The sequence below is a fragment of the Accipiter gentilis genome, chromosome 17 (genome assembly GCF_929443795.1).
Source record: "Accipiter gentilis chromosome 17, bAccGen1.1, whole genome shotgun sequence".
Classification (NCBI taxonomy): domain Eukaryota; kingdom Metazoa; phylum Chordata; class Aves; order Accipitriformes; family Accipitridae; genus Astur; species Astur gentilis.
In genome coordinates, this window is record NC_064896.1 from 22,285,035 (window position 1) to 22,295,881 (window position 10,847).

The following is a 10,847-nucleotide window of genomic DNA, read 5'->3' on the forward strand; positions in this document are numbered from 1 at the left end:
AAGTGTGTTGTTCTAAGTATTTCTAAAGGAGAGTTTCCATCTTTGCTGGCACAATAAAAAGTTATTTAGAATTAAACATTTAAACTAATAAAAAAATATGTGTTTGTATGTTTAATGAGAAGCATAGGTTAAATTGTGACAATTGTGACATTTCTGGAGTTTAGCATATCTTTTTATTCAATGCATTGAAAGCATGCGTGCTCTAGTCAAAATATGCTGTTAGCATAAAAGTGTAGTAGGGAAAATCAAGCCTGCCTTTCTCTTGTGCAGCACCCAGTGTAACTCAAATGTGTGCTAGTAGGCCATATGTTTTCACTGCTAAGGTGTCCTTTGCTGAAGTCACTGGGTAACTTTTAATACATTGCTACATTATATTGGTTTTCTACCATGACCATCTATGGTTTATGAATACACATTAAAAAATTTTGCACAGTCTATTCATATTTTTGTGAGGCTAAACTAATTGGAATTGATAACAGTTTTCCTTCTGTATCTTACTTTGTAAAGTCTTTGAAGTAGAGGTTCCTGTTACATGTACGTGTACAGCATCTGATAGAAGTAGATTAATTTTTCATAAGCATCTAATTTTTTATTTTTCAGTTCACACTATTTCGGTTGGTAAAAATCAGATAATTTTTTTTAGAGTTGCAATTACTTTTTTTTCCAAGGATAACTTGGAGTATTTGATTTCTTGCACTTCTAATAAATTTGCATATATAGAATGCTGTACTTGCCAATGTGTATAGTTGCTACTGGAAAGCAAAGGATCGACAGCTGTACGTTTTGCATTTTATGTGGGGTATAAATTGCATTGCAAAGGCATTTGTTCTCTAAGTGGTAAATATTTACTTTGTAGCTGTTTAAAGCATATTCATGCTATGGCAGGGCTTGTTTTTTTTTCTTAACATATTTGTTAAAGAGCTAGGTCTTAATTATTCAACATAATGCCTTCCTTTTTTTAAAGGTTTCAGGTGATTGCACACTAAGGATGAATCTTACTTCTCCAGTGAAATACTAATTCAATGTATGTGGAGAAAAAATTGGCAATATCATCACTGGTAAGTAGCATTTGTAGGACAGGCTTTCTGTTTACTACATTGAGGACTTAGAACTGAAAAGTGAATCTGGACTTATTTTTTTAATCCTTTGTGTAGGTTGGTGCCCTTAAATTGAACTAAAAATGGCAAATAGTCAGTAAAAAAGCTCATGAATAAAGCTATTGTTTTATGTAATTCTAGAATTTTTATATTTGCATAATTTTTCATCCTTTTTTCAGTGATTGCATGTCTTATCTGTAGGTACTTCATTAGTCCCAGAGCTTTTTCTTACAGTTTTAATGGGATAGCACACACAGTTCATCTCTTCTACCCTTGTATATTGTCTATAAATAAGACATCATTCCAACTCTGTTTAAGAAGGATAAGAAATATTTCTTTGAGCTTTCCTTCAGAGCTGTTTTCTAACAAACAGCTATATATTTGTACTACAAATTTAATTAGGCATCTAAGTATATATTCCTATGACTTTTTTTTTCCTTTTTCCCAAGTATCTCTCTCTGTTATTCAGACCAAATTTTTTTAGTACAAGGTTTTAAATAAATGAGTTCAAGAGCTTCAGACTTTAGAAGTGCCTGTGTCTATAAATAATCCTCCTGTCATGGGAGAAGTGTATGAGGAAGATGTAGCATTTTTAAATCATTAAAAGGAGCCTTAAATTCTTTGAGTTGTGCGCATTGACAAATGTCTATATAAGTAGTCTGCTTATTTCTCTTCTAGTCCTAACCACTTTCAGAGAAGCAAATCAGATTTCATCCCAGGTAGGAGTAGAGTTTTCAGGATATGTTGACTGTCCTCATGAGCCAGATGGTATTCCCTGGCCACATTTTAGGAAGAGAGAAGGCTGTCTTCATTATGAGCATTTTATTTTTATTTCAAAGTTTACAGCTACTTTCAGATCAAAGATAAAAAAAAAGATTCTTGATTATTAAAAAAAATACAGAGAATGCTCATGAAAATAGTTGTAATAAGAAAAGCATGATAGCCTCAGCTAAATATTCCCCAAAACTGTCTGAGGAGAAACTGGACTTATACCCTGTCAGTACTGTTGAAAAAAGAACCCACTGGTATATTCAGAGCCTTCCTACTCCATGTGACACAACTATTTATCTCTTTGGCAACATTTTCAGTTTATGGTACTGATGACATCAGTGGCACATTGGATAATAAGGTATGGATTAAGCCTTTGTGTGCCTCATTTTCTTGAATCACACACTATGTAACCGCACTTGCAGTGTTGGTATATAAGCATAAATTACTATTAAAATATTTCCTTCAAAACCAGCATTTAAATATAACTCAGTCATGATGAAACACTCAACGCTGCCTTCATTTTGAAATCCTGTACTGCAACAAAAGTATCTTTGATGCCAATTACATGACCTGTCTAAGAATCAACGCAAGTATTTCTTTTCTGCACTTCTTCCCAACGTTTAACTTCAGATTCAGCCTAACATTTCTGTCCTCAGATGTGGAATTTAGTGGACACATCTTTTCTGATGGATCCAGGAAAAGTAAACTGGCATTGATCCCATAGCTAGAGAAGTGTTTTTATTCTTAAACTAGCTAGGATTATAATTCTGAATTTAGAAGCACATCTCTGTGGAGTGTGTATCATTACTTTTCCCATAGAGTTAGAAAAATCAGCTCTATGCCTACTATCAGGTACTGTCTGCTCCATTGTATTTTTCTCCTTTTATACCTCTATTGCCTGTTCTTAAGGGAGTATATTCATTGATTTGTCAGACCAGTAAGAATTGACATTAACAGAGGCAGCTAATTGGTCTATTCAGAACAATTTATAATAATATATATAATGTAATATAATGGAATGTAATATAATACAGTATAAACTATATGTTATTATAGTAAATGTCTACTGATATGTTATATGTACAATATATTATTGTAGATACTATATATAATAATAGAAGGATTATACATTTTACATGAAAATTTGATACTTAAATAAAACTAAATGCTCAGTCCTCAGTTCCACTCACCTGTGTGAAGTTCTAAAACTCCACTGGAGAGCACAACTGAAGCTACTGAATTTATCTGACATACAGAATGTAGCCCCTTGTACATACCTTACTGTGTTTAGTGCAGAAAGCACAGTATGAGCAGGGAAAATAAAAAAGATGTTTGAATTGGTCTGGCAAATGCGTAGCTGCTGACACCACGGGTTGTAACCAACAGAGCACTGAAACAGCATTAAGTTCCATTATAAAGCATCTTTACTTGACTCAGTAAATTAGAGTGCAAAAAAATGACGAGAGATCGATTTTTCCTCCTCCTCATCTCTGGCAGTATGTATATCTGGTTGAATGGAGAACAGAACCTTTGGTTTTTAAGTAATAATTTTTTAGAGTAATATCTGGAGTTGCTTGCTATGAAATCTGAATATATCTCTTCATTGGTAGTATTTTTTTAAACTGTAGTCCATTAGGACTGAGCCTTTTGCCTGAATGAAATTCATATCTATGAGGTCATAGTTATGAAGGTTAACCCTCATTTTCTCCAGGACCTTTCTCTACCTTCTACATAAAGTGTATGCTTATTGAATTAGGCAATATGTATTGTTCCTTTTCTTCTTCGTATAAGTCTTAATGAACTTTTGCACATTAGAAGAACTGCTGGAGGAAGAATGTATAAATAGGCAGACAGGAATCCCATAAAGTTCAACAAAGGGAAACGCTAAGTCCTGCAGCTGGAGAGCTATAATCCAATCCACCAGTAGAGGCTGGGGCACGGGGGTAAAGAAGATGGAGTCTGATTCTTCTCAGTAGTATTCAATGAATGGATAAGAAACAGCGGGCACAAATTGAAGTGCAGGAAATTCCACTTAAACATAAACCAAAAAAATTTACTGTGAGGGTGGTCAAACACTGAACAGTTTGGCCAGGGGTGTTACAGAGTCTCATGCTTGGAGACATTCAAAATACCACTGGAGAAAACCCTGAGCAATCTGCTCTAGCTTGACCCTTCTTTGAGCAGGGAGCTGGACTAGACAAACACTGGAGGTACCTTCCAACCTCAACCATTCTGTGATCCTGTGAACTTACTGGGGGACTGCAGTAATGCATCAGAATGAACTATTTTGTAGAATTCTAAGCAAACTGTGGCTGAGAAAGTCTTCTTGAACTTTCATTGGCTGTTTGCTGCAATTTCATCTAGACAGGTTTCTGTAACTGCTTCAGCACCAAATGTTTTGAAAATAGAGATGAGCATCTGCAAGTTAGTCACAATTATAAAAGGGAAAATTATTTGTTTTTATAAAAGACTTTCATAGGCTTGATAAAATTCTTCCAAATAGTGGCATGGCTCCTTGCCTAAGTGTGGGAAAGCTTCCCAACAGCAATTATAAGCCAACAAAGCCATCATGAGTCCAACTAGTTAAAAAAGATCCTGATTAAATACTTAAATGTAGAATCTTGACCTCCACAAGTTTTTTTAGTGCTAACATAAAGACAAGAGGAGAAAAGAGGGAAAAAGAGAACTTTCAGAATGAGTTCTGAAAAAAGCAGCTTCTTCATTCATGATTGTTTCCTCTATTTCTCCAATGTTGCATGGATTGAAGTCTCCCAAAAACTCTTAAGGAAAAAACCTGTGCATCAACTAGATTGCTGTAGACTTGCACTAAACTTACATTCATCAGAGTAAATATTAAACAAAGAATAAAGATTAAAAATCTTATATGACCTAGATTGGATTAAATTGAACTAAACTGCTGTATCTCTTTCCGTCTTGATATGGCTATAATCATCACACATATACACAGATGTATACATGCAGTACACTGCTTTCCACTTCCCTTCCATTTAATTCCCTTCCATTTCATTCTTTAGTCCTAAATGAGGAGCTATAGTAGTCAATTATTGCTCTGTATTTCTCTTTTGGTCTTAAATTTGTCCAGATTTTAGTTTTGTCTCAGAACTTCAGCACAAGAGCAGATGGAGAACCTGGCTGTAAGTTTCATGTGACTAAAGTGATTCATTTACTCCAAGATGTACATTCACATGTAATTAATTAGCGTCTGTAAATTGTTTTAAAACAATGGAAACAAGTTAGTATGTTTTATTCTGAATTTGTGAAATTTAACCGGAGGAGATGAGATAGCACAGTAAGTATAGTGAGGCTTCTGTTGCACAAACAGAACATTGTGAGCATTACAGCAGGTTTTATACTGACATACATTACCTTTCTTGTTCTGTGGAGATACCGTAATGTGATTATTCTCCTGCAGGCCATCGCAAGTTGTCACTTCTGGTTGCTGTTGGCTTGTATTTGCTGTGGTCCCACACACTGCTGTTTGCAAAGTCACAAGCTGTGTTGTAGTGTCTGGAAATATGTGTCATTCCTGCACATGAATGGACTGAGTAGTAAAATTAAGGCTATTGTAACTCTTTCTTTCTGCCTGGAAAACTGATTTTCTACAAAATATGAGATTATAATTCTGAATACTGGGTAAAACTTTGCCGAGTTCTTTATAGCCTGCATGACTTAATATTTAGCTAGTCTCATTAATTAGTAGGAGGACAGTCATTTCAGTCCAAGGCTATTTTTACTTTTACATAGCAAGCTATTTAAATCTATTAATTTTCAATGCTGACCTGTTACAAGCTATTCTAGTTTAAAATTAAAAAAAAAAAAAGAAAAAAAAAAAAGATGTGCAGGGTGGTAGAAGTGGAGAAAGAGGCATAAAGTGTATTGGAAAACTACCAAATGTCCCCTGCAAATGGACCCTATTCAGAATCAGTAAGCGTATGATGAGTGAAGTGGTTTTGAATATCGCCTTTAGATTCCATGCTGTTACAAGGCCAGCCCCGAACATGGCAACTCTTATTTCCACACACAGTACCTCTTCACTCTCAATTTAACCCAAAAATCTGATGAACCCATTACTCCATACTTGATTTCATGGAACAAGGAGTAGATATAGTTACAAATGATCAATCACAAGCCGTGAACCAAAGCAGCAAGGCATTAACAATTCACACCATTTCGGTCCACTTGCTCAAGCAGAAGATGTGCCAGCATATTTAATGCACAGCTACTTCGTTCAGTTCAAGAAAAGACATGACTCATGCTCATTTTAGGAACTGAGGAGACTTCATAGGTTTTCATGCCTACTAACCACTGAGTGTTCGAGTTTGCACTTCTAAACAATTAATATAACCAGGTGTTCAGTAAAGGTCACAGAGATAGATAAGTTTTTAAATTAAATTCTGCTCAGGTTAAAAATAAATGAAAGGATGACCTGGGAAATGGTTCCCACAATAAAGCCAAGTTGTGTTGTACAAATTTGTATTGTACAATCAACATCTTGTTCAGTAGTATTGTAACACTGTAGACCCCGCAGGCATATGCCGTCAATTTAATGGGATCACTGAAAAAGCAAAGCAGCTGTGAAAGATTGCTTTAAGTACAGCAATCGTGTGCTTGTCATTCTGTTCAATGGTGGAAAAATCCAAATTCGGATAGGCATCAGTATTTAAGAAAATGACTGCTAAAGCATCTCTCATAAGTACCTTGGGGACAATGCGATTTGACATATAGCATGTAAACAAAAGTACACAGCAGCTGTTAGATTAGTTTTTGTTTGAGTAAAAACACACTGACATAATTTAAACAACATAGGAAAATGCATGATCTCCATCATTCAGTTTCCCTATATAAACCACAATTTTGGATAGTATGTGCCAGTTGCCCTGGACAAAGCTGCATGGTGTTTGCTAAAAATAAGAAGCAATGAAGTATAGTGTATGCTCGCACAATCTCATGCCCTCTGTGTAATATATATACAGTCTACAGTACATATTGAAAGTACCTTCAGGAAAAGGAGGAACTGTAAAAAGAATTTTTAGTATTTTGATCATATTGAAAGATATTTGTTTTCCATGGCAGAAAAAATGTTAATTATTTCTTTCCTCTTATTCTGATACTGTTATTTATTTAAAAAATACTTCTACTGTTTTGTAGGTTATTTGCTAAGAGAAATTGATTAAGAAAAGAACTCAGCACAATACTAATGTTTATGCTTAAGTAATGTCATGAGTTATAAGTAAGAAGAAAGTTAACAAAATGAATTTTGGGAGATTTATTTTTTTGCTGTCCTCTTGTGTTGATTACAAATTGCCAGAGGGTGTTTTTCCCTATCCCTTACAAATGTTCTGCTTACTTTTTGTGGATATCCTACTGGGCTTTGGATTTCATGCTTTCTGTCACTTCATTTGATCAACACTGCACTCTTATCATTTTCAGCAAGTTTAAAGACAAGGCAAAGAAAAAAGCAGATTTTTCTTTCCTCTTTGCCACAGTGGCTTCATGCCATTATCTCCATCAATTTAAAATCTCTGGGTTTTGTTTTAGGGAAAATTTCTTATCTCTCTTCTTCAGAGGAGTGTAAAATTACACTATAAAACAATTATTTTCTTCAAGGAAATTCAATGTTTGTCATGTGATACAAAGTAAAAAAATCAATGAGGGAGAGAATAAAAGCAATAAAGGTATATCTACACTGTTCATCTTAGCTGAGAAGCAGATGTGTCTTAATGCAGTATTTTAAATTCTGCATAAAAATTATAACGAAAAGGGATATTTTCTATAATTTAAAATATTTTCCATAACTTCTGACTACCTTCCTTTGCTCAGCTTCCCTTGAAGGGAAGTTTCCTTCCTTTAAAATTTATTTCATTTTCTGATGAAGGACTCATTTTTCATCACTCACTCTCAGGAATTACAAGAGTACCTCACAATAAAATCTTTAACTTCCTGAGAGACATACATCATGATGAGTTGTTCCTAACCTTACTAGTTAGCTCATGCACTTTCTTTCCAAGGGTAAGTGTTTGTCTTCTTTTGCTATGGTCAACACGCTGTTAATTGACCTTTGTAGTCCTGCTTCATAGTTCAATGTTTGTAATGTTTGATCAGCTGTAATGTTGAAAGGACTATGCAATGCTTGACAATAGCCTTACAAATCTTTGGGAAATTTTGCCTATAGATTCTTTTCACCTTGCTTTGTAGACTGGTCTGTATAAAGCTATAATATCAGAGCACTCTAGTAGAGTTGGGAGATACTTTATGGAGTCATTATTGGTACTCTCTTAGTTTTCAAAAGGGTATTAGTTCAGACTAATACCTTCTTTGTTTTAGGTAAGTCACCAAAACGGATGGAAGTCTGGAAGTAGCTAGCTGTTCATTGAAAATTATTCTTGCACACCTACTTCAGTTCCAAATGAGAACAACATAAACATTCCTAGACTAGGAATAATTTTTGAGCAACTGTGAATTTTCATCTAGAGTGCTAAGGATATCTTCTGGAATCATCAAACAGATACCCAGAGCAGTAAATTTATGGAATATTTCAGTAAAAGTATACTCTTCTGAAATTACTGCCGTGCAGTTCTACCTTTATTCCTTTCCCTTTCTAGGGAGACATGGTTTCATACTTAAGTGAATGCTTAATAACATAAATACCATTGATTTCTGCAATTTTAAAAAGGATGTCAAAAGATTGGGGGAAAAAGGGAAAGAATACAAGCTGTTTGAGACTATAGATTTGGAAACAAAAAGGTTAGGTGTCGAATGAAGCAAATACCGTTATGGAAAGAATCAGCTGATGTTTATGGAAATGGTATTGCTTATAGAAAATTATTTGGGTCTGATACTCTGTGCGACTGACTAATTTGGGTGTTAGGCATGTCTGAATGAGGGACACTTTGGATCTTTTTACTTCTGAGCTATCCCAGCAGGTTCTGCAACTGTCCCCTCTCTGATCCTGAAGGTCAGTATCTTCAAAGAAGGTGAATCAGCACAACCACATTATACTGGTGTTAAAATTATTTGTGGCAAAATAGTTAATTGTATTATAATTAGTGTTCAAATGTAACATCCAATTCCAGTATACACACATTTTCTCACAGCTGTGTTTCAGTCTGCTTGCATGCTCCGAAAAGCAGCACTACTCGTGTTTATCTTCATTTCTGTTTGTAACAGTTTTCTTATGGTAACTAAGTTAAAAGCAATGAGTAAAAACCTTATTTGCTTAAGTTATTTGTAAAACTTCCAGAGACTTCACTGGGATCAGATTTCCATCCTTTTATTTTGTTTGAACTAAGTATGACTGTAACCACTCCTCATCACATAGCATGAAACATAATTTAATTCTGATGCTACTTGCTTAGTCCTGAAGTAAATTCACCCCTGCCAGTGTTCCCGGTCAGAACTCATTCATTACCTCATCTAATCTTCTTAATTTTATGTCTGACTCTGATGTTAAGGAGTAAGTGCATTATTAGAACAGTCTGGAAAAGTATTAATTCACTGATTGTCATCTTGAATCTGATTTTAAAAGCAAATGTTTAATGCTATACAGTATGCATTCTGATTTGGAGTCTTTGATGGCAAAACTTTTTGAAAAAGTTTTGCAGTATTACTTTTTAGGATAATCAGTAAGAGTAGGTTAATATGCATTTTAACCTTGTTCAGTGAATCCCCATCAGCCTTATGTTGTGAAGTCTGGTCTCCCTTTCGATAAGTGGGATTTTTATCATAAACTTAAGTATGGACAGGGTTTCAGCTCATTTTCTTTTCTTAAGTCCCTGTAGACCATTGAACCCATGTATGTATCTTTTCATATGTCTTCTTACCTTGCTTATCTTTCTTCCATTTGTCATTGATACAAGCTTCTGCATATCATTTTCTACTTTTGTAACAAAGAGAAAGTACATGTGAGACTTACAGACAATTGTAAATTACTCTGGAAGAATCGTGTAATAGTTTTTCACTCAAGAGTTTACTTAAATAGGTTTTGCTACCCAAGTAGATAGTCCTTTAGATCTAAACAGAACTTCTGTTCCTATATTTGTGTATTTTGCTGAACTGAGATTGTACAGTCTTGTAAATATCACATCAACATTGGAACTTCAGTGGGGTTTAGTAAGTAACTAAATTTTAATGGCTTTGCCAACTAATTCAGAAAAGGCATTTTATGCTAAGTATGCAAGATGGAAGTAGGTGCAAGGATATCTTCTGGAGAAGTAAGCATACTGTATGGAAGCTCTCAGGACTGTTTATGTGAGAATGCATAAAATTACTGACTAGATGATAAGATTATATCACAAAATTGTGAAAGTCAGAAGACTTGGATTTTAACATGACTTTTTAAAAAGTAGTGCCTTTCACAAAAATTCACACACAGTTTTACTTAACCACGTGCTTAAATAATTTGTAAAATACACTGACTTTAGCAGAGGCAAAGTACAGTCTGTTGCATGTTTACCTATTTCTTTATTTTTGAAGATGGATTTAACTGTATGATATGTTCCTTCTTTATTTGTCCAAAAGTCTCCAGTTATAAGAGAACTCACATACAAAAATTTCTTGACTAAGGTCTGAGTTCAGACTCTGTTCTCACAGCTGAGTGAACAGCTATTGAGGCTAAATATTTGCCATATCTGAATGGAATGTTTGTCTCCTATTCTCAATAAAATATGTAAAGTGTAATTCACCTACTCGTATTTTCTCTGACAAAACCTGTAGTTCTTTGTTAGTATTTATGTACCTAGGAAATCCACCATTTATATCTATATGGCAAATATGAATCTTTATGACCATCGATTGACTAGAGGGGAAAATTATGTATATAATTTTATTTGCATTGTTCACAGTTGTGCTTTATACAGTTTATTATTTTTTGTATTTTCTTGTTTATTACTAATAAAAACAGATTTTGGTGGTTTTTTGCTTTTATCCCTTCCCTTCCCTTCCCCTCCCTTCCCTTCCCCT